Below are 27,313 nucleotides of genomic sequence, written 5' to 3' on the forward strand. Positions count from 1 at the left end.
CTCTATGACCACAATAATCCTATGCCTGCATCTGTTGAGGAGAAGGCAGACGGACCAAGGAGGTCTCAGAGAATAGAGGAGCAAAGGAGGGCTTCTGCTCACATAGTCAACATGGCCTTGATGGTTGAGATTATGAGAGAAGTAAAGGAGCCAACTGACTTAGAAGAAGCACTTGCAGATCCATCATGGAAGGCTGCTATGCAGGCGGAGTATGACAGCATAATGAAGAATGACACTTGGGAGCTAGTGGATCGGCCAGCAAAGCGGAAGATTATTGGCACCAAGTGGATCTGGAAGGTAAAGTACAAGGCTGATGGTACCTTAGAAAAGTACAAAGCTAGACTGGTTGCCCAAGGATTTTCACAAGTTGAAGGGTTTGATTTTCAAGAGTCATTTGCCCCAACTGCCAGAATGACCACTATTCGCACGGTACTTGCAGTGGCTGCCCACAAGAAGTGGCCAGTGTACCAAATGGATGTTAAGTCAGCGTTCTTAAATGGTGACCTCAAGGAGGAGGTGTACGTGGCTCAGCCACCAGGGTTTGAGGCCCCCCATTCTGAGAACAAAGTGTGTAAACTGAAGAAGGCATTGTATGGGCTGAAACAAGCCCCCAGAGCATGGTACCAGCGGATAGATAGGTTCTTTTTAAACCTAAACTTCAAAAGATGTGCCTCAGATGCTAACTTGTATGTTTACAGGGATGGTAAAAAGTCTGTAGTGATTGTCCTATATGTGGACGACCTTCTTATTACAGGTGACTATGAAGATATGATCAACCAAACTCGAAAGGCTTTGAGTTTTGAGTTTGAAATGACAGACTTGGGCTTGCTGCACTATTGTTTGGGGATTGAAGTCTGGCAAGAGCCAGGAAAGATCTTCATCTCTCAGAAGAAGTATGCATGGGAGATCTTGAAGGCATTTGGTATGACCGAGTGCAAGGAGATAGCTACACCTATGGAGGTGAATGTAAAGTTATCCGTTGAGGATACATCAGCACTAGCAGACATTGGGAGGTATAGGAGGTTGGTCGGCAGTCTAATCTACTTGTGTAACACCAGACCAGATATCAGTTTTGCTGTTGGTGTTTTGAGCAGGTTCTCAAACAAACCTCATGAGAGTCATTGGAAGGCTGGGATGCGGGTGCTCAGATACTTGAAGAAAACTCTTGACTATGGTATCACATACAGTTTCGGAACTTCTCTTGTGGGGAACTGTGACTCAGATTGGGCAGGAGACATTGATTCCAGGAAGTCAGTTTCTGGTTATTGTTTCTCTTTGGGTTCAGGAATTTTCTCTTGGATTAGTAAGAAGCAACCAACAGTGGCATTGTCTTCTACCGAAGCAGAGTACAAGGCAGCTTGTTTTGCTGCATGTGAGGCCGTATGGTTGAGAAGGATTCTATGGCATATGGGAGTGCAGGATGAAGAACCAACTGTGCTGAGATGTGACAATCAGAGTTGCATCGCCATTGCCAAAAATCCAGTGTTTCATGCACGCACCAAACATATAGAGATCCAGTATCACTATGTGCGTGATTTGATGGAGGATGGGATAGTGGAATTGGTCTACTGTCCAACAGAGGAGAATGGAGCAGATATCTTCACCAAAGCACTTACGAAGGATCTGCTTCAAGTTCATCTTCAGAGACTCGGCATTGGGCCGAGGAGATAGTTCACCTATGGGTGGACATTGAGGGGGGGTGTTAGATATGATCAATGCCCCACCCTCATTAGTTACTACCAATGATCCATGGTGCTCAAAGTTGTAAGGCCCCCATTATGAGGAGAAGCCAAGTGTGAGCCCGGACATTGGTGGAGTCCTGACTTGTATATCAGATGAGGTCTATGTGACCGGATGGCAAAAAGGTGACCATTGTGGGTCTAATCTTTGGGTTAGACGGAGTGGTTAAGCTGGTAGCAACTCGAGGCACATTGCATTGAGTTGCGTGGTAAGGGAGTTAAAAGGGGCCCCTATTGTGGGGTCCGGGGGCCGCGGAAGCGGCCCCTGGCTGGGGGGTCCCAGGGGGGCCAGCGGCCCCCCTGGCGGGGGTCCGGGGGCAGCGCCCCCGGCCCGATGGTAAAGGGAATATTCCCTGGAATATTCCCTGGCCGACTAGTGGAGGCTCATATGGTAGGTCGGTCAGCAGGCCGACCTAACGACCTTCGCGAGCTATAAAAGCTAAACCCCTTCGCAGCCATCTCACACTCATCTTTCACCCAGTCAGAGTTGTTGTTCCAGCTAGCCTTAAGCTCTTCACCTATCTTCTGTCTAGATCGCCATCTAAGCTTCACACAGTGGAAGCGCACGGGTGGACAGAGCCATCTTTGTATCAGTTGTTTGGAGTTAAAGAATTTTACTGATTCTCCTCTTATCTGTTGTGTACTCTCTATCTCTTTCTCAGATTCTGTTCGCTGCGCCGTGTAATATTTTACACAAAATTAGTCAAAGAGTTGAATTTACGTAATGTTACAACTCATTATCGCATCAAGGCTGCATTCTTAGGTACTAGATACAAAGGTACACAAGAATTTCATGACTTAGAAATTTAAATTGGTGATTATATTGAGCGCAAAAATTTCTTAGTTGTGCCTTTGCAATCTAGTGACATTATCTTAGGAATGCCTTGGCGTCATAAATATAATCCGATATAGATTATTCCACATATTCAATGAATACTCATTCTAATGGGAAACAAATCACATTACATGGTACACACACTTTTGATAATTTTCCATTACTTAGTCACACAGAGGCTAAATGTGCATTAAGAAAAGGTAGCAAATCCTACTTAATATGAGTGAATGAAATTGAAGCTAATGAAAATCAGATACATCCTAGGCACGCACAATTTGTTTCACAATTTAACGATTGTTTTGCTCTGCTGACTTACCACCTAGATTACCAACTACACACCGTGAAGATCATAAAATAGACTTAATTCTAGGTTCTCAACCACTATGTAAAGCACCTTATCGACATAATCAAATTGAACAGAAAGAAATTCAAAGCCAAGTTGAAGAATTGTTAACCCAAGGACTCATTAGGCCCAGTACTTCTCCTTTTGGTGCACATGTCCTATTAGTTAAAAAGAAAAATAACACATATAGGATGTGCATTGATTATCATGCCCTAAACAAGATTACTATCAAGAATAGATATCCGATTGCTAGGGTAGATAATCTCATGGATAAGCTACAAGGGGCCATAATATTTAGCAAGATAGATCCTAAATCAGGATACCATCAAGTACGATTGGACACATCTGATATTTTCAAAACTGCATTTAGAACACAATTTGGACATTATGAATTCCTTGTTATGCCTTTTGGTCTAACTAATGCACCAGCCACATTCAGTCGTATGATGAATTGCATATTTTTGAAGCATCAACATTGTGTAATTATTTTCTTTGATGACATATTGATTTTCAGTAAGAATGTGAACGAGCATTATAAACATCTATCTTCGATTTTTAAATTATTAAAAGAAAATCAATTATATGCTAATCTTGAAAAGAGTAAAATTTTCCAAACCCGCATTGAATACTTGGGATATATTGTTTCATCTGATGATATTAAAGTTGATCCTAAAAAGATAGAAGCAATTTTAAATTGGCCGATACCTAAAAATGTGCATGAATTACGTTTTTTCTTAGATCCTGCTAGCTTTTATAGAAAATTTGTGAGAAATTTTTCATTGCTTGCATTGCCTTTGACAAAATTATTAAAGAAATGTATTCCATATCATTGGTCTGATAATCAGCAAAAGTCTTTTGATTTACTGAAACATGCCTTAACATATGCCCTTGTATTGTAACTACGTGACTTTAATAAAGCATTCGTCCTAGTAGTCACTGACGCTACTAGATTTGGAATAGGAGCTGTCCTTATACAAGATTCACATATCATAGTCTACTCTAGCTACAAACTTAAACCATTTGAACTCAAGTATTCTACCTATGATAAGGAATTACTAGCTGTAGTACAAGCTTTATGTAAATGGAAACACTATTTAATGAGATCTGAATTCATGATCAAAATTGACCAAAAAAGTATCAAACATCTCCTTAGTCAGCTACAACCCTCTGATCGTCATATTAAATGGGCTACTTTTATTCAAAGTTTTCATCCACTTATCCAATATCAACCCAAAAAAGAGAATGTTGTTGCCGATGCCTTGAGTAGAAGACCAACTATTCATAGTATCTCTATTGTATCTTTTGACTCCTTTATCCCTATGAAAGATACCTATAACCAAGACTCCACTTTTCAAGCTGATTGGAATAAATTAGTTGCAAATAACTGGATTCCAATAGATTCATTGTATTATACTGATGGATTTATGTTTTATGAGAAAAGTTTATGTGTAACTATTCCATTTCGATCATTTGTGTTGCATGAAATTTTTTGTCCCCCACACCAAGGCCATAGAGGTATTATTTCTACTTTGCGTACATTGGTTGAAGATTTTTACTTGCCACAGATGGAATCTAGTGTTTCTAACTTTGTATCTGAGTGTTTAATTTTTCAAAGAGTTGAGCGACACCATGGTAAGAAATATGGTTTATTAATGCCTTTATCAATTCTTGAATGACCATGGAAACATATTTCAATAGATTTTATTACTAGTTTGCCTAACACCCAGCTAATCATGATATGATTTGGACTATTGTAGATCAATTTAGCAAACAAGCATATTTCATTTCATGCAAGAAAACATTAACTGCATCTCAAGTTGCTCAATTGTTTTTGAAAACTATTTTCACTAACCATGGTTTGCCAAAAGTTATTATTTCTGACTGTGACATATCGAACTCCAACAGCGTGTGAACCCTCTTTTTTTTGTAAGGATAATTCTTTAGATCAAAGGCAATTTTTTTAAAATAAATTCCCCTCTCCTCTAGCCGACTGTCGAGCTGGAGAAAGAGGGGAATATCATGTGTAGGCAAGCTCCTTGTGCTGGGAGCTTGCCTAGGCTATGGCTCATGCGCCTCGCCATGCAGGGGAGGGAGGATCCCCCTCCCCTTACCTATATAAATGGGGGGGGTGCAAGCGGAAGAGGGAGAGAGGGCTACCATGAAGCTGTATGCCGCGACTTCCAGAGAGGGAGAGAGTGAGAGCTGGAGGGAAAGCAATTACGCTAGCCGTGAAGGGAGAGCTGTGACGCTGGGCGAGAGAGGGAGAGGTGGACATCGCTACTAGCACAGGCCGTGAGCTACAGTAGCAGGGGACATTGGTTGCCGCCGAGGAAGATTGCCGCCATCTGAGATGCCATTTGTCGACTCCCCCCCCCCCCCCCCCACACGTGATCTTTAGAAGCTTCCAAGCTTCTAGGGGGGGGGGGGGGGGGGCTCTATAAGCCCCCTTTCCCCCCCATAAAATGTTTTACCCTAAAGGGTTTTTTTCCACCCCCCCCCCCCCCCCCCCCCCGTGTTTTAAAACCCCCTTAGGCCCCCTTTCCTATAGCTTTTAGGACTACCCTTTTCCCCCCCCTAGAATTTCCCCCTTGGAGCTTTATAAAGCCCCCTTTCCCCCCAAAAAAAGGGTTTTTACCCAAAGTTCCCTTGAAAGTCCTTAAGTGGTCTTTAAGGCCCTTTCCCCCCACCCCCACCCCCCCTGAAAATTTCCTCTAAGGACTCCCTTAGGCCCTTTTTCCTTCCTCCTCAAATTTCCCCCTTGGACCCCTATAAGCCCTTTTTCCTCAAAAACCTTGGAACCTTATAAGCCCCTTTTTCCCCAAACCTCAGAGCTCCATAAGTCTTTTTTCCCCTCCCTCGAAATTCGACTTGAAAGGGCCTTCATGTGGCCTTAAGTTTCTTTTTTCCATACAAAAAAAGTCATTCATAAAGCCCTTTGTTTTTCCCCCCCACGGGATTCTTCCACCCAATTTCGTGTAAAGTCCACCTAAATCCCTTTCCGTGTTTGCATATGAAGGAGACGGATAAGATCGTAACTCCGCGTCCAAGGCAAAAAGCTGCATTCCCAATGCCTCCTATGAAATGATTCTTACGATGCATAACTCTAGGCAATTATCGTTTGTCAACTGCATAAATTATTAGTAAAAGGTTGCTTGTTTAGCAAGAATTTTGTTTGCAAGTTATAGGATGATTAGTTGGAATTAACCTAAACTATGCTTGATCTTAAATCGATAAGTTAGGGTTGAAAATCAATTTACGCGTAGACAATGAGTCATGTGTTTATGGAAATGATAATGTAATTATCTTCAAGAATTAAACAAATTGGCATAAACCTAAAACACCAAAACCCGTGGAGTACTCGTTTTAGGAGTTAATTCAAATTCCAAAGAACTAACTAGGATTTAATATGTAACCTAGTCGCACGTATTGCTAAAATCAAAACTCCTATACCCTAAATACATGCCCACGTTCACTAAATGTAGGGACAGCGGATCATACTTGAAAAGTGATCTAGGGTTTGTCCCTAAGAATCTTACGCTAAAAAGATGGAACTTGGAACCCTAGGACTGGCGATGCTAGCCTAATGTAATCAGGAACAGATTGTTTCGTGACTCCATTTGACGAGTAGAATAGTCTCATAGTCGATGCGACACTTGTGCAACAAATGCAGAGTCATATGATCTTGTGATTAGATCACAAGGGAATAGCCAATTCTCGCAATGAGGTTGGCAGGTCCTTACGCAAGTTATCTTGCAAGAGGATGAATAATCATCCTAATATAGTATCTTTCTTGAGTAAAGATAATTGCTTGGAAGCAAAAGACCAGCTGATAAATTGGAATAATCTATGAACTTAAGGTTTGACAAAGTTGGGTTAATAGGGTACGCCCTAACCCAGGATATAGGGGATCTTGCCAAGTCACAAATCATCCCGGATTGAATGTGCCCTAACGTGACTCGGGATTGGATCTCGAGGCCCGCATACTAGTCTACGGGCGCAAACTTGGATTAGTGATCCTTGTGGATTGTTGGATAGCCTTCGTGCAGATTGTGGACAAGATTTTAAATATAAATATGATAACTTGTTAAAAATGAACTTGTTTGATGTTGCTTTCTATGTCAAGTGCTATGGTTACATGAAAAAACCAGTGCCTAACGGGCTAATTAAGGAAGCTGATTGATATATGTCCAATTAAATGTGTTAGGTAATTAAATAACTAAAACAACCCGAGGAAAGTGCGGTGGATGTGCTCATAGGTCTGTCCTATGAATAGGTGGTCCTGGTTGACCAGGAACTTTTCTCAAAATCACGATGGATAGCAGGAAGATCGTCAAAGAACACGAAAAACAAAAGCGTTGACCTAGAGTCATGATTGATCCCAATTTTTGCTGTTTTAAGGGAGCGGAATGGAACTATGTCTTCTAGCAGAGAGGTTGAGCTTCACATCCCTCTCATTTTCCATTATCCTTGAACTAATTGCAGCGTGGATCCACTTTGGACCTGGCGCTTCTGCGTAAAGTAGTTCGCTCGAGTTCGACGTTAGTTGCCGTTAGGAAATGACTAATAAGGAAAACCCTAATTTAGGTCGGTCCTTAGTGGGAACGGCCGGAATACTTCCGCTACGTGGCAGACGCGGAAATTCCTAAATCACAAACCCCGTAACATTCCATGGGAGTGCCGGACGGAGCTTTCTAGACATCCTTTCCGATGGATTGCTAAGACGTGTCCTTAAAATAACAGGTGGACACGTTAGAGTTGGTATCAGAGCAAACCAACAACGGAATTGTTTTTATGAAATCTTAATAAGATAAAGTAAAGCAAATGTTGCTATCCAAACATTTCCTTGCTTTCAATGTTGTCTTGCAGAAATACGAAGCATGGAACAAGTTTTTAGCGTTCCGAGTCATGTTTGTGACTGCGATGCATTCCCCTGATTATCGACAAAGGGTTGAGATGATGAACATCCTAGAGCAAATATATAATCCATCACCTTTGTACATGGAACGAAGATGGATGGGTGCCTCAGGAATCTACTATATAGCTACCCACCGGTTTGCTTACCTACAAACGAATCTAAAGAGGATCAATTGGTTGGAAGACCTGAAAGTCATGAAGCTGTTCATTTTTGTGGAAGCTCACATAAACTCAACTTTACATATTTGAGGTCGAAGGGTTGAGATGAACTCATATGTATATGAGGAAGTAACCCGTGTAATCCCCGCTGACAGGATTAAAATGTTGGGACGCCATGAGAAGAATGGGTTCCAAAGGAAAGGATATCTTGAACTTCCAATGACTTACCGATTCCTGAAGATCCATGACCTGAAACCATACTATTATTCAGTTCCTATAGATAAATGTAATACAATATTATTCTCCCCAAACTAAATGTAATAGTTGGCTTATCATCGCAAGAAATGTTGTATTCCGAAAGGGCTATGCCATATAAATACAAATAAGACTTTTTTTAAAATCAATGTCTGATTTTGCATTAGAATTGAAAAAAAGTTAAGTGGTTAGATTGCTTGGTTGATAGTGGAATTGGAGATGTAATATAACTCAATAACGATTATTGTGTAATAACATTAAGAAACCTTTATCCAGGCACAACCCCAAGTACAGGTTCCTAGTTCGCCTCCTACATCAAGTACTGCTGTAATCCAGGAGAAAAAGTTTCTTCTCAAGCAAATTAAGCCGCCCGAGTTTGACGGGAGAGGCAGGTCCGTCCAAGCAGATACTGAAATTCGGATTGAATCCATGGAGGATTACTTCGAAGCAGTCAGTACTGCACCCGCCAATCAGGCTATGCTCGCCAAGCTGAAGCTCACCGACGAAGCTAGGCTTTGGTGAAGCAATGGTGCAGGGATCAAGGGATATCGGAAGGATCCATTACCTGGGAGAAGCTGAAGAAAGCCGTGCAGGGAAGATACTTACCACCTGCGTATCACACGCAGAAAATGAATGAGTTCTACGAGCTAAAACAGCTAGGGCTCACTCTTGACGCGTACTACTCTAAATTCGTCTCACTTTTAAAGTATGCGCTGCAGATGGACATGACACATCAGGCGTCCAAATTTTGTGCTGGTTTAAACCCACCAGTAAATATCCGTCTCGAATCTATGCATCCATCAGATCTTCAGGACGCTCTCATTCGAGCAGTGCCTATAATTCAGGAGTTGCATGATAGACTAAGGGGTAACAAAGCTTGGTCTTATAATGACCCAAACAGAGGAGCATTTAGGCGAAGAGAGTTCAAGGTCATAATCAGGGACAAAGAAAGAAAGCAAGGACTAATAACATCAATAACTTTGTTCCTACTCAAAGCAATGGCCGAAACCTCCGTTGTTTCCACTACAACGAGCCTGATCATTTTAAGAGGCAATGTCCCAAACTTGGAGGAGGATATCGCCAAGCACCTTTCCAAGGAACGGTCCGTGGTCAAGGAGCCACTACCGGAGGCAGAGGAAGAACCGCGTGCGTTGCCAATAGGCAAATGTGTGAGGAAGAAGAAGATCTAACTATGGAAGCAGAGTTTGAAAGGGCAATAGTCCATGCCGCTCTACACAAGAAAGGCCCAAATCGCTAGTTCTTGGTGATGCAAACACTGTCAGACTATCAAGGTAAAAGTTTCAAGACCTTGATTGATTGTAGCAGTACACATTCCTTTATCTCACCAGCTTGTGCAAAAAGACTAGGAATAGCCACAGTAGAAGCACCTACCTTGCTTGTAGAATTGACAAATGGTCGTGAGGTTACTTGTACCAGGCAAACTGCTAAGGTGAAATTAGTTCTGGGAGGAAAGAAGGCTTCGGTCAAATTCAGAGTCATGAATTTAGGTATCCATGAGTGTCTACTTGGAATGGATTGGCTTAAGCCTAATGATGCCCACATTCATTGTGGAAAGGGCCAAATTTCCTTTCAAAACTCTGAAGGGGATTAGGTCACAACTCAAGGTGAGGCTGGAATGCCAAAAATCCAATTGGCCAAAGCATCTCGGATCATAAAAGGAGTCAGAAAAGGATTACCTGTCTACTCGATTAAACTCAACAAGTTAGATCAAAAGCAAGAGTCTAGAGAAGGATCTTCTTGGCTAAAGGAATACGTGGATATATTCCTTGAAGAGTTGACAGAACTCGCGCCTCAGAGAGAAGTGGATCATGAGATTAAGCTAGTACTAGGAGCTGCGCCAATTGCAAAAAGACCTTATAGAATGTCTATACCAGAAGCAATTGAGCTGAAGAAACAACTCAAGCAACTACTAGAACAGGGCTACATCCGTTCTAGCAGTTCACCATGGGGAGCTCCAGTACTATTCGAGAAAAAGAAAGATGGGACACTTCGACTATGTATTGATTACCGAGGCTTGAATCAATCAACTGCTAAAAACAAGTACCCTATTCCTAGAATAGATGAGCTTCTTAATTGTCTTCAGGGTGCAAAGATCTTCTCCAAGATTGATCTCAGGTCAGGTTACTATTAGATAAGGATCAAGGAAGAAGATATCCCCAAGACCGCCTTCAATACAAGATATGGACACTTTGAGTTCCTAGTTATGTCATTCGGACTTACAAATGCACTTGCCACCTTCAACAGGTTAATGCAGGATATTTTTAGGCCATATCTTGATGAATTCGTGCTTGTCTTCTTCGACATCACTTTAGTCTATTCTAAACAAGAAGAAGGTCATGGATCCCAACTTCGGATTGTCCTTGAGACAATGAGGTCACATAAGCTGTATGCTAAAATGAAGAAGTGTGCATTCTTCAAGCGTCAGATTGAATATCTGGGATTCATAGTATCAGCGGAAGGAATCTCAGTGGACCTAGCCAAGGTCAGAGATGTGCTAGAATGGCCAATTCCAACATCTGTTAAAGAAATACGCAGCTTTCTGGGATTGACAGGATGGTATAGGGTCTTCATCAAAAACTATGCTTTGATTGCAGCACCTCTGACGGACTTACTAAAAAAGCAAACTTCCATTGCATGGTCAACTCCCGAACAAACTAGCTTTGACATATTGAAGCAAAGTTTGGTATCAGCACCTATCCTAAAACTTCCACACCTCAATAAGGAGTTCGAGGTAGTAACTGATGCTAGCACACTTGCCTTAGGGTGTGTGCTCATGCAGGAAGGTCATCTTGTAGCTTACTCTTCAAGGAAATTGAAGAGTCATGAGAGGAATTATGCTACGCATGATCTGGAATTGCTAGCTGTCATCCATGCTCTAAAGCTTTGAAGACACTACCTATTGGGTAACAAGTTTACACTAGTAACTGACCATAAGAGTCTCAAGTGGATCTTTATCCAGAACGAACTCAACATGAGGCAACGTCGGTGGATTGAAGTACTGGAAGAGTATGACTTTGAAATCAAGTACCGACCAGGGAAAGAGAATGTAGTTGCCGATGCACTCAGTCGCAAGGCAATCCTTAATTTTCTAATCTTGCAAAATCCATCAATAGCTAGATCTCTAGCCACAAAGATATCTATGCCAAACAATCCAATACTTGAGTTAGCTGGAGAGGAAGCATGCCATGATCCAGTCTATCAAACGATGCTAAGGGAAATCTCTATCAAGGATCAAGATCAAAAGCTGCAGGCTAAGTATCATGAATTCTCTCTCAGCAATGGACTTGTCTACTATAGAACGAGGCTATGCATACCAACAAGCCAGTCATACAAGCACAATATATTGTGGGAAGCTCATGATTCCCCTTTCTCAGGTCATCCTGGCTATGCCAAGACTCTTAATGCAGTTAGGAAGAGCTACCATTGGGAGAGGGTTAAAGGTGACATTCTCAAATATGTCACCGAGTGTTTTTCTTGTCAACCTATCAAAGCCGAACATGTCAAGATGCCAGGGAAGCTGCAACCACTTGACATTCCCCAAATGAAATGGGAATTCATCAGTATGGATTTCATTGTTGGCCTACCCCAAGTTCAAGGAGGATACAACTCCATCATGGTTGTAGTTGACATGCTTACTAAGGTTACACACCTTATTCCAGTAAAGACAAACTATAAAGCCTCAGACATTGCAAGATTGTTTATTAAGGAGATATTCAAGATACATGGGCTACCCAGAAGAATCATTAGTGATCGTGATTCTCTCTTCACATCACACTTCTGGAGAGCTATCTTTGAAGCCATTGGGACTCAGCTCTGTTTTAGCATAGCTTACCATCCCCAAATGGATGGCCAAACAGAGCGAGTCAATCAAATCATCGAGGATATGCTTAGGGCATACTGTTGTCATGAGCCAAAAAGGTGGATTCAATACTTGCCTTTTATTGAATTTGCCTACAATACTTCTTACCAACAAAGCATTCAAATGACCCCTTTCCAAGCATTATATGGTCATGACTGTAGAAGTCCCCTAAGCTTCTCATATCCAACGTTGAGGGTTGAAGCTTCAAGGCAGATGTTGAAAGAGATGGATGACCAAACAAAATCAATAAGACAGGACATCCAAGCCGCCAAGGATAGACAGAAGGCATATGCGGATTAGAAACATCAAGATAGAATCTTTGAAGAAGGAGACATGGTCTTCATTTGCGTACGCCCTAAGAAGAGTTCCCTATCCTTAGGAGATTGCAAGAAGCTAAGTCGAAGGTATTGTGGATCGTACAAGATCCTCAAGTGTCTAGGACCTAATGCTTATAGATTGCAACTCCCTGAGAACCTAAAGGTTCATAATGTATTCCATATCAACCTATTGAAGAAGTATATATCTAATCCTAACCATGTACTTGATGACCAACAAGCTGTAATGCCTAGTCAAGGAATCCTTGAACTAAGGCCTGACGGGATCTTAGATGTTAGAGAAAGGCAACTGAGATCCAGAACCTTGAGAGAATGCCTCATCCAGTGGAAAGATTATCCCGAAGAGGATGCCACTTGGATAGATGAAAGCACTCTCAGCCATCAATATCCCCAGTTTATCACGAGATGAGGACATCTTGATTCCTCCAAGGGGGAGAGAACGTGACATATCGAACTCCAATAGCGCGTGAACCCTCTTTTTTTTGTAAGGATAATTCTTTAGATCAAAGGAAAATTTTAAAAATAAATTGCCCTCTCCTCCAGCCGACTATCGAGCTGGAGGAAGAGGGGAATAGCATGTGTAGGCAAGCTCCTTGCTAGGAGCTTGCCTAGGCTATGGCTCATGCGCCTCACCACGCAAGGGAGGGAGGATCCCCCTCCCCTTACCTATATAAATTGGGGGGGGGGGGGGGGGGTGGGTGCAAGGGGAAGAGGGAGAGAGGGCTGCCATGAAGCCGCGTGTCGTTGACTTCCAGAGAGGGAGAGAGTGAGAGCTGGAGGGAAAGCAATTACGCTAGCCTTGAAGGGAGAGCTGTGACGCTGGGCAAGAGAGGGAGAGGTCGACATCGCTGCTGGGAGAGGCCATGAGTTGTAGTAGCAACAGACATTGGTCACTGTTGAGGAAGATCATCGCCGTCTGAGACGCCATTTGTCGACTGTCCCCCCCCTCCCCCCCCATACATGATGTTTAGAAGCTTCCAAGCTTCTAAGGGAGGGGCTCTATAAGCCCCCTTTCCCCCCCATAAAAGGTTTTACCCTAAAGGGTTTTTTTTTCCCCCGTTCTTTAAAACCCCCTTAGGCCCCCTTTCCTATAGCTTTTAGGACTACCCTTTTCCCCCCCCCTGGAATTTCCCCCTTGGAGCTTTATAAAGCCCCCTTTCCCCCCAAAAAAAGGGTTTTTACCCAAAGTTCCCTTGAAAGTCCTTAAGTGGTCTTTAAGGCCCTTTCCCCCCCCCCCCCCCCCCCCCCCCCCCCCCCCCCCCCCCCCCCCCCCCCCCCCCCCCCCCCCCCCCCCGAAAATTTCCTGTTAGGGCTCCCTTAGGCCCTTTTTCCTTCCTCCTCAAATTTCCCCCTTGAACCCCTATAAGCCCTTTTTCCTCAAAAACCTTGGAACCCTATAAGCCCCTTTTTCCCCAAACCTCAGAGCTCCATAGGTCTTTTTCCCCCCCCCTCGAAATTCGACTTGAAAGGGCCTTCGTGTGGCCTTAAGTTTCTTTTTTCCATACAAAAAAAGTCCTTCATAAAGCCCTTTGTTCCCCCCCCCCCCCACAGGATTCTTCCACCCAATTTCACATTGTCGTCGTGTTAGGAGTTGAAGATCTACCATCAGGACTTAGAGCAGAAGAAGAGTGTGGGATTCAAGGTTTGGAGAAGGGAAAAATAATGGAGTTTGACAAGATTCGGGTTTTAGAAATGACTTCGTTGAAGAAGAAGATATCAAGCTTTTTCTGTGTATTTAGCATACATGAATGGAATGAATGCCTTAAACTTGATTACATCAAATACATTTGGGAAAAATAGGCCATTACATAAAGGATATTCTCAGATTTTAATCCAAATGCATATACCAAATGCATGCTCAAAGGCTTCTATCTCATGTACATAGATGGATTACAACTCCAAGAAACAAGTATTTTGATGGTAGACTCAAGTACATTAAGGACATAGATCAATAGTACATGAAATGCATTGATGGAGCATAAATTTAACTTCAGCCCAGTTTTAAAACAGAAATTTCCATCCCATAATGAAGCTCAAAAAGTGTACATAAACTCAAGAATAAGCTCCTCTAATCATTAATGAGTAAAGCCCTGATGATAAGAGGTCAGTTTCTTCTATTACAACCACATGGATCACTTGTTTGTTCAACAAAATGGACAAGAACAGTGGGCTGCCCTGTTAATGATTGGCTTTTTCAGCCCATAACAGCCCATACACCTTCAAAATCCTCCCCCTTTTCTTGCCCAAAGGCACTCAAGTACTTGGGTAGAAGTCGGGCTTCATTGGACCATGAATAAGGTAAATAAAATGAGAGAAGATGTACATAAGAGCAGGCTGAATATTTTTCTCTCAGATTTTTCCCTTTTATAGACTGTCATACCATTCATTTTCGTCATACCAAATGGACGGGTAAGAGGAGCTCTCACCTTTCTTGTTTGTATCTTCATCTTCAGCTCCAGTTAGCCTTCAGTTTGCATGCTCCAAAGCATGCACCATAGCTCACAGTTCTTCTGCAGTTGTTGTAGGTATGCAGGCCGGCAATTTGCGCCAAAAAATGCGGGCTGCATCTTACTCAGCTCCCACTTCACTTTTTGACCTACTTAGGTCATTGACAGGTCACTTAAGTTTATTACTTCAGGTCCCCCATGAACCTAGTGGACTTTTGGCATTTTTCTTAAGTTCTAACATGTTTTCCACTTGAAACAATGTGATTTATCCTGCAGACTGTCAATTACTTCTAGCTAATCAAGTTATAGGTTCCCATAGACTTAATTTTTTATCAATATACGTGGCACAACTGAAAATTGTATGACAAATACAAATGAGCTTATGTAACTGAGTGATATCTAAGTTGGTTGTTGGGTAACAATGGCTGAGTTATGTATGAAAAATCCTCTCATAAGTCCTAGTAAAGTTCTTCTGTGTTCATAAGAATCTCATGATTTATATTATGAACAATAAACTCTTTGACATTCACCGCCTCCTAACCTGCACATCCTTCGGCATGTGCCATTTCACAAGATTACAAGTTTAAGGAGGGTCTTCTTCTAACATGTCTTCATCTTTATCCTCTAAGTCTTCTCCTTCCTGCTTGTCTTCAAGTAGATGGCTCATATCCAAGTCATCATGCTCGTAAGTTGAAGATTCTCTCCGTTTGAAGAGCTTGATATGTTTCCCGGCTATTGGTACTTTTACCATAGTTCCATCCATTTCAGCCAAAGAATAAGTAGCATTATCATGTACTACTTTTACTACATATGGTCCAAACCATCGCTTGGCTAGCTTTCTATGAGCACTATATTGATTGTCCAGGCTGCTATCATAGACAAGTACCCAATCATTCTCTTGAATAGCTCTTGGACGGAGTCGATGATGCTTGTTAAACCTCTTCTTATTCTTTAATCTTGCTGTTTTCAGCCTTTCAATGGCTGTCTTGACATCTTTTGGCCTTCTTTCAAGTTGCCTTAGGCGCAAAGTCAAAAACTCTTCTCTATTCATGCATTCATCCCAAGGAAAGATACTCCATGTGACAATGGACTCCTCAATAGGCATAATAGGTGGCTGTCCATATATTAGTTCAGCCGGCATATAACCTATTACTACACTATGGGTAGTTCTATTAGCCCATAATGCGAATGGTAGCATTCTAGGCCATTCCCTCATCTTTCCTTTGCAAGATTTTGCCAAAGCTTTAAGAATTGGTTGATGACCTCTTTCACTCTTACCATAGCCTTCAGGGTTGTAGGCTGATGTAAGAGATAGCTTGATTCCCAGTTGAGCAAAGAAATGGCGAGCCTCATCAGCATCCAATTCTCCCCTGTCAGCAGTTACTTTGGCAACACAACCATACCTGCAAAATATTTCTTCAAATAAAAATCTACAAACGGCTTGGGTAGATTTTGTTGTCAAGGCTTTTCCTTCCACTTGATTTGTGAGATCTTCTCTAGCAAGTACTAGATATCTCATGCTCCAAATTCCTGTAGGCATGGTTACTAAATCAATAACCCATTTATAGTGAATGAATAAAGGAAAGGTAGGCTGAAGCCCATCTCTATGCTTAACCACAAAGTACCTTTGACAAACATGACAAGACTCAACAAAATGCTCAATGTCTTTATACATGTTTTGCCACCAAATTTTCTCTTTTATTTTGGCAAAAGTGCCCCATATGCCTCTATGACCAGCCAATAGGCTTTCATGAAATTCTTGCATGACCTATCTTTGAGTCTTTTTGTCTCCTAAGGCATGAATAGGTGCCCTTCCTTTCTTTTTCGCATGCCTCCAAAGGTAGCCATCTTTAAGAAAAAAGCCATAAGCTTTTCTCTTGATTCTCTTGAGCTCTTCATTAGTCGAATCTTCCTTCTTTGTCATAGTGCTAAAAAATTGGCCAATTTTTAGCCAATCATTTGCATAATATTCTTCTTTAAAGTGTGAACAAACCATAACAAAACATTGAGCATGCTGTCTATCAGTTGCCCATTGTCCTTCTTTGGATGTTTCTTCCTTCTTTGCTGATGTAAAATTTGTTTTAGCAGCTGAACCTGTTGTACTTGCTGTAATTAATGTTGTACCTACATTTTTGATAGTTGAGCCATCATTAGGTACAACTGTATACTTGCTGTTTTTAGATCCGAACCTGCATTTACAACATCATTTTTAGTAAATATAAACTCTGATTCTTCCTCATCCATAATCTCTTCTTCATCCTTATATCTGGCATGCGAAAGCATGTCAGCAACTCGATTATCTCTTCATGAAATATGTTTCAAATTAGGATTTAAGGATTTAATATAGGCCATCCATCTTAGCATAGCTATGTCGGGAGTGGAACAGTTGGCAATCATGCCCAAGAGTGGAAGGCAATCTGTTTCAACTATTACTTGTGCGCCTATGAAGTAGTCTTGATCACATTTCAATGCAATTACTACTCCCCAAAGTTCTCTTTAATTTGAGCATACCTTCTATGTCGTTCATTAAGAACCTTTGCTCCAAAGCGAATTGCATATATGTTGCCTTCAAGGTCGTCTTGACCGACTACCCATCCTATTCCAATAGGACTTGTGTCCACTGTGAGTATAATAGACTGTCCATTAGAGTAATTAGCACTCTTTAAGGTGGGGGATGAAATCAACAAATTTTTCAATTTTCGAATAGCTTGAGTATGTTCTTTTTCCCATATAAACCTTTGGCCTTTTCTTAGCAGTTGATAAAGATTTTTAGCAACATGAGCAAAATGTGGGATCCAAATAAGGTAGAAGACACATGCACCAAGAAATCTTCTCACCTCCGAAACATTTGTGCATATTTCCCGCATTTTGCTGATAGCATCAATCTTGGTTGGAGAAGACTTTCGGCCATATGGACCACACATATGCCCTACCACAAGAACTTCTTCGACTCCAAAAACAAGATTTAGCACTTGAAAAAGTAAGATGTACTTCTTCTAATTTAGACAAGACTTGAGCACAATCATTAATATGATCGGAAACAAACTTGCGACATCCAAGTTCATTGAGTTTTTCATTCTTCTCATGAACTTCACATCCTTTGATTGGTACATCATCAAGGAAAGGAAGAGTTAATTGGGGAATATAATCTCTCAACACTTTATGCATGGCATTCATCATGTGAGCTACTGAATTCGTAGGTCCTTGAGGTAGAGTACACATCTGGACTAAGCCAAGAGGCATCTTCATTGATGGTAATGTCTTGGCTCTCCAAAGCAAGCTGAAATTGGTCATAGCCTGAATATAAATCTCCCATGGAATAAATTGCTCTTCTTGCAAACGCTTCAGCAAATTCATCAACAATTGGCTCCGAACCAACATTTCTAATAGTGACTTTATTGATAGGCTATAAATCTTGAATGAATTGCAAAGATCCATTTTTCTTAGGCACCGTAAACCATCGGTTGGAATATGGGGCTGAAGATGGCTCCAATATTCGCATTTTTATCTTTTCATTTAGAAGCTCCAATAACTTAGGCAAATGAGCCCTTGGTACCGGAATTGGTTTAAGATTCCAAGGAACGTGCGGGAACCGTAAAAATCACCATTGGTGCCAGAACACTTGGATCCACATAGCCAATTTCATGTGGCTGAAATGAAAAAGCTTTGCCATGATTCTTTAACATCTGCATGAAGATTTTCTTTTCAGCTCTGACAAGAGAAAAGAGTTGTCACCAATTTTCAGCTCTTGTAGACTTTCTGCTGTAAATTGGTGACCAATACCTTTGGGATCACGAAGGCTTGGCTGTTTGGATACCCTTTTTGCCAGTCCTTCACTTTTGGGTGGTAGAGTAGCCACCGGCTTGAACTTTTTATCAACTGTTTTATATTTTGTTTCTACTCTTACCTCATCCTTGTTTGGCTGTCCAAAATCTTCATAATCGGCAAATTCTTGAATTATGTCATACATATCCAATGTGCATACCTGTATGGACTAATTTTAGCTTGATTTTCTGCATGAAAATTTGCATATATTTCAGCCATTGTATCATTATAAATCAGCCCATAAAATAGCCCTGAGATTTTTTCATCTTTAGGAAAAACATCAATTTGCTTCAGTTCTTGTTCCACATGACATAAATGCTTTCTTTCAACCCTATTCATGGCTAAAAACTGTTTATAATAGGCCACACTATTGGCCGTAAAAACCTGCAAGTCAGCTTTTGGCCTTTGGCAATTTTTTATAACATGATGCACTACCATAGCTTCCAGTTATAGCAGTGCTACCCGAAAACCCTTAAATTCTCGAGCATTAGGAGGAACAGGATGATCTCTCAATCGATCTCTATTCCGGTGATGATTTACACATACAATCAAGAATTGGACAGCTTTGTCATTATCCTTACTTCTTATCCGAGCATATGATAAACCATCGTCAAGGGCCTTTGTCTCTAAACGAGACTCAAAAATAAAAGGTTGTCCAAGAATGATAGGATAGCTGCAGGAATCTTGAACAAAGAAATGAAATTCATCTTTTACATTACCAATAGCAACTTGTACATAAGGGCATGCTACATAAAGATCGCCAGAGGAGTTATTGGCTACTTTTATGCGCCATCCTGGGTCCACATCAATGGGCCATCCGCCATTCTCATAGAGACTTCTTGACATGACATTAATCTCTGAGCCATGGTCTATAAGGGCAATGCATGGAGTCTCTTTTTCTCCAATCTTAACAATGGTTTCAGTGGTCACCCTTGCCCAATGGGTACGAGAGTAGTGACTACTAGGAATAAAGTGAGCATCACTTTCTTCTTGCATGTTGTGAAGATGAGCTTCTTTCTTATGTGTGGGCTGCACTTTGGATTGAGAAGTCCCCACCATAACATTTTCTGCAATAGTTTCTTTTGTTCCTACTTCATAGATGTCTTCATCTTTGGTTTCTATGGCTACAATCAATTCTTTGATTGCCTCCAATCGAATCCCTTGAGTTTTCAGCTTCTCTTCATCCTACAAATACACATAAAGTGCTTGCAAAAAAACATGCATAGATTCTTCAGTTTCCTCACCAACATATTGTCTTTTTCGTTTAATTACATCAATTATTACATCGTGAAATCCTCATTTTGCAATTTCGAGAATTTCACCTAATGTAAATTCAATTCTACTTCCAAGAATACTTTCTTCTAGGATCCACTTAAGATCCGTTGTGGTCTCTATGTCAGACTGCAACTTGTAGCTGGGATGTTTGCTTTTTCTTTTTCCTTCTGTCTTCTTTGCTTGAGGGGCATCTCCCATATCAAGCTCTGGCAGTGATGGATTTTCAGCAGCCTTCTGCTGATCTGGTTTACTTCTTGTCACGCATTTAGTTGGCCCCAAAGAAGAAGAACCGACAACATCTTCATCTCTTCTTCTCTTTTCTTCTATCATGGCTTCATGATTATTAATTTCAGCTAACCGAGCAAAAGCTGAAAATGAATCAATTGTCTCGGTCCATCCTGTTCTTCCTCGGATGCATCGACTGGCAGTAGTTAAATTATCTTTGGTTGCCTTGCCTTGCTCCATGCGTTCTAAGGCATGCATCCACACTTTAGATTTTGCATCAGTTTTACATGCTTTAAGAATTTCATTAGTTGGCTCAATTCGCAACCCATAGGTTGCTACATCAACAGCTGCATAGACTGTCCTTGTTGCTAAATCCTCCAATCTTTTCTTCATGCCACCATTACCGAAATTTGGCTCAAGAGGAAGCCCAGTTTCGGTTGCATGAATTTTACCATCCTTCCAAAAGACTAATTTTTGTGCTTCAACTTCACGGAATGCACTGCACTCCCTCTTATCATGCTGTAGGCTATCACACTAGATATAGTGTCTTTTGAAGCCTTCTCGTACAGGTCTTTGGGCAGTTGACCGTTTCCTTTCTTCCACTTTCACATCAAGCTTTTCCACTTTGGAATTAATCTCCGTTAAATTAAGATGAAGATACTGCATGCTTTTAATTAGCTCGTCCATGACATCCTTCTTTGGAAATGAAACAACATAATTTCTTGGTTGCTCGACCATAGAGACAGGAGGTCGAGAAATAGGAATAGGCTCCTTCATGGATTCAGTTGGAGCAGGGGTAGATCCCCATCTTAGGTGCAACCGCTCTCTTCGAGCAATCATATTAACTGCTTCAGTGACATCACTCCAAGCAGTCTTCAATCCCGTCTTAGAGTCAGGATCTTCAAGTCAATCACGTTAGCTTCTCTTGAAGGAAAGAATCTGTAGCCTTTAGAAATAATTCAATCTTCTGGCTTTCCATACCTTACTGATCGTCAGGATCTAGTTGAGCAAATTTGCTTTCAAATTCGCGATGAAGAGCAGTGGCGGTTAGACCCTTATTGGGCCTTTCGACCCATTTAGTGAAAACTTTCTTTTTCATAAGGCCAGAATCTTCAAGAAATTTTTTTTCTCGAAGAGCCTTCTTGAATGTGGACCATCCCGCGTCTTTTTGGAAGAGACCATGAATTCGGTCCTGGAGACCATGCATGGCCAAATGGGCAAAATATCGGCTCCAAGCATGATGAGGAACTCCGAAGAAGACCATCTTGTCAGTATAGAGTCGGATAAAAGAAGACACATTTTGCCCATTAAATTTCTTGAGCTCTTGCCCAACTGCTTCTAAAGCTTTAATGGCGGCGGCATCATTCCGCTCTTCTTCTTGTCTCCATTGTTGTTGCAATTGCAACTGTTGCTGAAATTGCAATTGTTGTTGTTGGCTTTCTTGCATCAGATGAACCAATTGTTGCAAGGCATCTCCTCCTGAACTTGATGATTCTCTCACTGTACTTCCTCTTCCGCAGCGGACCTTCACGTCGGGTTCACCACTATCGTCGTGTTAGGAGTTGAAGGTCTACCACCGGGGCTTAGAGCAGAAGAAGAGCGTGGGATTCAAGGTTTGGAGAAGGGAAAAAGAATGGAGTTTGACAAGATTCGGGTTTTAGAAATGACTTCGTTGAAGAAGAAGATATCAAGCTTTTTCTGTGTATTTAGCATACATGAATGGAATGAATGCCTTTAACTTGATTACATCAAATACATTTGGGAAAAATAAGCCATTACATAAAGGATATTCTCAGATTTTAATCCAAATGCATATACCATATGCATGCTCAAAGGCTTATATCTCATGTACATAGACAAATTACAACTCCAAGAAACAAGTATTTTGATGGTAGACTCAATTACATTCAAGACATAGATCAATAGTACATGAAATGCATTGATGGAGCATAAATTTAACTTCAGCCCTATTTTAAAACAGAAATTTCTAGCCCATAATGAAGCTCAAATAGTGTACATAAACTCAAGAATAAGCTCCTCTAATCATTAATGAGTAAAGCCCTGATCATAAGAGGTCAATTTCTGCTATTATAACCACATGGATCACTTGTTTGTTCAACAAAATGGACAAGAACTGTGGGCTACCCTGTTAATGACTGGTTTTTTCAGCCCATACACCTTCAAAATCCTCCCCCTTTGCTTGCCCAAAGTCACTCAAGTACTTGGGTAGACGTCGGGCTTCATTGGACCATGAATAAGGTAAATAAAATGAGAGAAGACGTACATAAGAGCAGGCTGAATACTTTTATCTTAGATTTCCCCCTTTTATAGACTGTCATACCATTCATTTTCGTCATACCAAATGGACGGGTAAGAGGAGCTCTCACCTTTCTTGTTTGTATCTTCATCTTTAGACTGTCATACCATTCATTTTCGTCATACCAAATGGACGGGTAAGAGGAGCTCTCATCTTTCTTGTTTGTATCTTCATCTTTAGATTGTCATACCATTCATTTTCGTCATACCAAATGGATGGGTAAGAGGAGCTCTCACCTTTCTTGTTTGTATCTTCATCTTTAGCTCCAGTTAGCCTTCAGTTTGCATGCTCCAAAGCATGCACCATAGCTCACAGTTCTTCTCCAGTTGTTGCAGGTATGTAGGCCCACATTTTGCGTCGAAAAATGCGGGCTGCATCCTGATCAGCTCCCACGTCACTTTTTGACCTACTTAGGTCATTGACAAGTCACTTAAGTTTATTACTTCAGGTCCCCCATTAACCTAGTGGACTTTTGGCATTTTTCTTGAGTTCTAACATGTTTTCCACTTGAATCAATGTGATTTATCCTGCAGACTGTCAATTACTTCCAGCTGATTAAGTTATAGGTTCCCATAGACTTAATTTTTTATCAATATACGTGGTACAACTGAAAATTGTATGGCAAATACAAATGAACTTATGTAACTAAGTGAGATCTAAGTTGGTTGTTGGGTAACAATGACTGAGTTATGTATGAAAATTCCTCTTATAAATCCTAGTAAAGTTCTTCTGTGTTCATAAGAATCTCATGATTTATATTATGAACAGTAAACTCTTTGACAACGTAAAGTCCATCTAAATCCCTTTCCATGTTTGCATACAAAGGAGACAGATAAGATTGTAACTCCGCGTCCAAGGAAAAAAGGCTGCATTCGCGATGCCTCCTAAGAAAGCCCAAGGCGCAACCGCAGGAGGATCGTCTCCTAGCATCCACGTGGACATCTCATCCCAAGTCCAGGTTTTCCTTCCTAAATTTTATTTGGTATTGTTATAATTCAATTGTGCAAGGAAAATTGTTGGAAATAGGATGCATTTTTCATCTTAAATGCTTTAGAAAAATTAGCTCATGGATGAAGGAATTTAGTCATTAGTATTTTCAATAAAACGAGCAAAATAAAGGGAGCATAAATGCATTTCTAGCAAATAGTTTTATGCATTGCAATGATTTAAAATTAGATTAATGTCCATTGTTACAAAACGGAATTAAAAATAGTATACTTCATTTAAACATAGAAGTATAAACTGCATGTCGCATTATTAAGCCATATCTTTTTCGCAATGGGTTATCATGGGAAGTGCTAGGAATCCTTAGGAAAGTGCAAGGCATGAAGTGATTCTTATGATGCATAACTCCAAGTAATTATCGTTTGTCAACTGCATAAATTATTAGTAAAAGGTTGCTTGTTTAGCATGAATTTTGTTCGCAAGTTATAGGATGATTAGTTGGAATTAACCTAAACTATGCTTGATCTTAAATCGATAAGTCAGGGCTGAAAATCAATTTACGCGTAGACAACGAGTCATGTGTTTATGGAAATGATAATGTAATTATCTTCAAGGATTAAACAAATTGGCATAAACCTAAAACACCAAAACCCACGGAGTACTCGTTTTAGAAGGAGTTAATTCAAATTCCAAAGAACTAACTAGGATTTAATACGTAACCTAGTCACATGTATTGCTAAAATCGAAACTCCTATACCCTAAATACCTGCCCATGTTCACCGAATGTTGCGTGGCTGCCGCTACCAAGGTGATGCACCGATCTTGCGTCCAAGCGCGCCTTTGCTGCGTCCTTCTGCTGCTTCCACTTGTTTGGAGTGGATGTCGCCTCATCCTGGATATTACTCTAGTCCTCTGTATCCAGCCACTCCGGCTTCGATTTGCCGTGCTTGACTGCTTCGCGTATGCATCAGACCGCCTATGCGATTGATAGTCACGCATACGCGTCATCATCCACCCTCTCGAAAATCTATCATTGCTAGAGGGTTGAGGGAACTCTCGATACAATGTATTGATTATGTACTCCTTGCTGGCATCTGGGATCTCCTTCCACTTGTCTGTAATGTTGTGCCGAAATACTTGTTGGCACAACTCATGCATCCTAGAGATGACAACTTTTTCATCATCATTCATGTATAAATGGCCAAAGGCCTTATCTATGAGATACGAGTAACCTGCAAGATTTTGCAATGGGTACTTTCATTACATTAATATAAATATGTCAAACACAACTTGAATTGATAAGTGCTACTGCGAAAATATTCATGTGAAAATACATACCTGGAGGAGTGGGTATCGTGTACTTCTTGTCGACCCTAGGAGTGATCGGTGGGGTGCGTGAACGAGTGGGAGCACTAGACGTCTGCCTGCCACCGCCAGTGAAAGACGGTGTCGACTCCTTGGTGGCAGTGTGAGTGGGAGAGACTGCATCCATGTCCCCACAATAGGAGCTACCTCCTCCTCGACCACGTGACTCTGAAGCAAAGCGAGACATGCGACTGCGTCTACTAGAGACCGAAGCATCGGACCGCCGATCGTGTTGAGGTGGAACGGGAAAGTGTGCATTGGCTCTATCTATGACTCGTGCTAGTTGCTCTGGTGAGAAACGCGCTAGCATCGCATCAATGTCGTCATCTGTAAAATCCTGACTCATCCTATGGTCTGTGCCCAAATCCTAAACTTGCACATACAAGGAAAAATAAGCCAATTAGATAATGAATTGCAATACATAATAAAGCTAAGACTTAATTTGCAAGACTTCATTTTAAAATAATAAAAAAATTAGATAATACAAAATGCCATACTCCAAAAACATACAAACTGTCCTAACCGATTTGCAAAAAGTGTCATTGCTGTAGTGGGAGGAACGTTTTGATCGAGTCACTTTTGTTTAGGGTTCCACAATCTCATCTTGACATAGCTCAGTATACACTGGGAGATCTATACAAAATTATCCACAAAATGAGGACTCTGCTTCATTTTCAAAAAATCCATCCTCTATCTCCATAGGTGAGATGTCTTGGTCCTCCAGGCAGTTCATCCTAGTTTCTTGTATGCCTTCTGTCATTGCCGCTATTAAAGGTGTCTCTTCTACGATCGGTACGGGGGTTCTGGCAAACACGAGGATACTCCTAGATGTCATGGGAATGACATACCACCATTGAGGTTGTTGCGGATTAGGGAAAAAGATGACCTGATCCATATTACGATTAGTATAAAAGTCCACTTTGAGATTGCTAAAGCGCATCAAGTATTAGGGACTCTTACATGCTCACAGTGATTTGGCAAAACAAATGTATCACTCAAATTGGTCCACTTCTTCGTTGAGTCACTGTCAACAAAGCCACTTGGCCCTCGCCGAACAGTTGCACCTACTCCTTCGAGAGTAACCTTGAACCATTGCACATCAAATATGGTCACGGAGAAACTTCGATAGTCCACTACAAGGATACTCTGTAAACATCCGAAATACTCCATCTCTGCAACTACACGGTTTGGATCTATGGCACGTCATCGGCTTTCCTGCTCAAACATTGCCATCACTCCACAATCCATTGTCGAGCGTAACTTGTCGATGTGCTCTACTCTGAAATGTTGTCCATGTGACCATGCTGCACTATGGACCTTATACTGGGAGAAGAACAAGTATATTAGTTGTGATTTGCAGTATAGATTGTAATTTCTTGGGATTGCATACCTTGGGATTGCATCCATACCTTGGGATTGTATCCATGTGAGAAGCCCTACTCTTCTTCAGTAACTGTTTCTCCATCTTGAGATGCTATATCGAATGGGCCATTGCTGCGTACTCTATTGAAAGTTAGATCTTGCAAACTCTCGCTCAATGCGAGCATCCTCATCCATCGTAGCACTATGCAGCATACAAAATCGGTTCACCTTGGACTCCATGGATGTGTCCATCTTCTTCTCTATTCCGTTTCCCACTAGGACATCTCCATTCAGACGATCATCCTCCTTAAGTGACCATATCAAGCCTTTGTCCCGGTCTATAGTGGACAACCACTCACAAATGTACACCAAGGCCTCCGACACTAACCAACCTTCAACGATGCTACCCTCAGGACGAGCTCGTTGTCGCACAAATCCCTTTAAGGTCTTCATGAACCGTTCAAGGAAAAAAATTCATCGACTATGGACTGGACCTGCAACCTGCAATTCATCTACAATATGCACTAGAAGATGGGTTTGTATCATGAGCATGTTAGTGGAAAGATACTTCTCCAAAAGACAAGCAGTCTCTATTGCCATGCACTTCGCGGATTCAATCGATGATGTGTGAATCTCTTTTTGGGAGACAAACTGAACCAACTTGGACAATTTGTAAATGGCTATCCGTACCTTCGATGTCAAAGACCCCGTGATTGCGATCGGCAATACGAAATGTGAAAACCATGTAATTCATATTGTGTATAAACAAACGGAGATTCTGAAATCTAATATGCAGAATCATGCCATACGTAGCATCATACCGTACATACCTGACACATCTTATGCCAATCATGGGATTTCAGTCCTATCAATTGGTCATCCTTTGTGAATGCTGTCTTGAGAGAATGCATTAGGCCAGTCAGCGTGCGAAAGGACTTGATGTTTTCTTTTACTCATCGCACTTCATTGCCAAACAAAACCCAAGGAACGCAGGCCATTGCACTCGACCGTCGACACCACTTACACGCCAATATGGTTCCATCTTTCCCACTGCTTCCAAATCCATCCTCACTCCTAGTGTGTGTCGCTGCC

This window comes from Lygodium microphyllum, chromosome 6 (genome assembly GCF_053477565.2).
Source record: "Lygodium microphyllum isolate KBCC chromosome 6, Lygodium_microphyllum_v1.1.10, whole genome shotgun sequence".
NCBI lineage: Eukaryota > Viridiplantae > Streptophyta > Polypodiopsida > Schizaeales > Lygodiaceae > Lygodium > Lygodium microphyllum.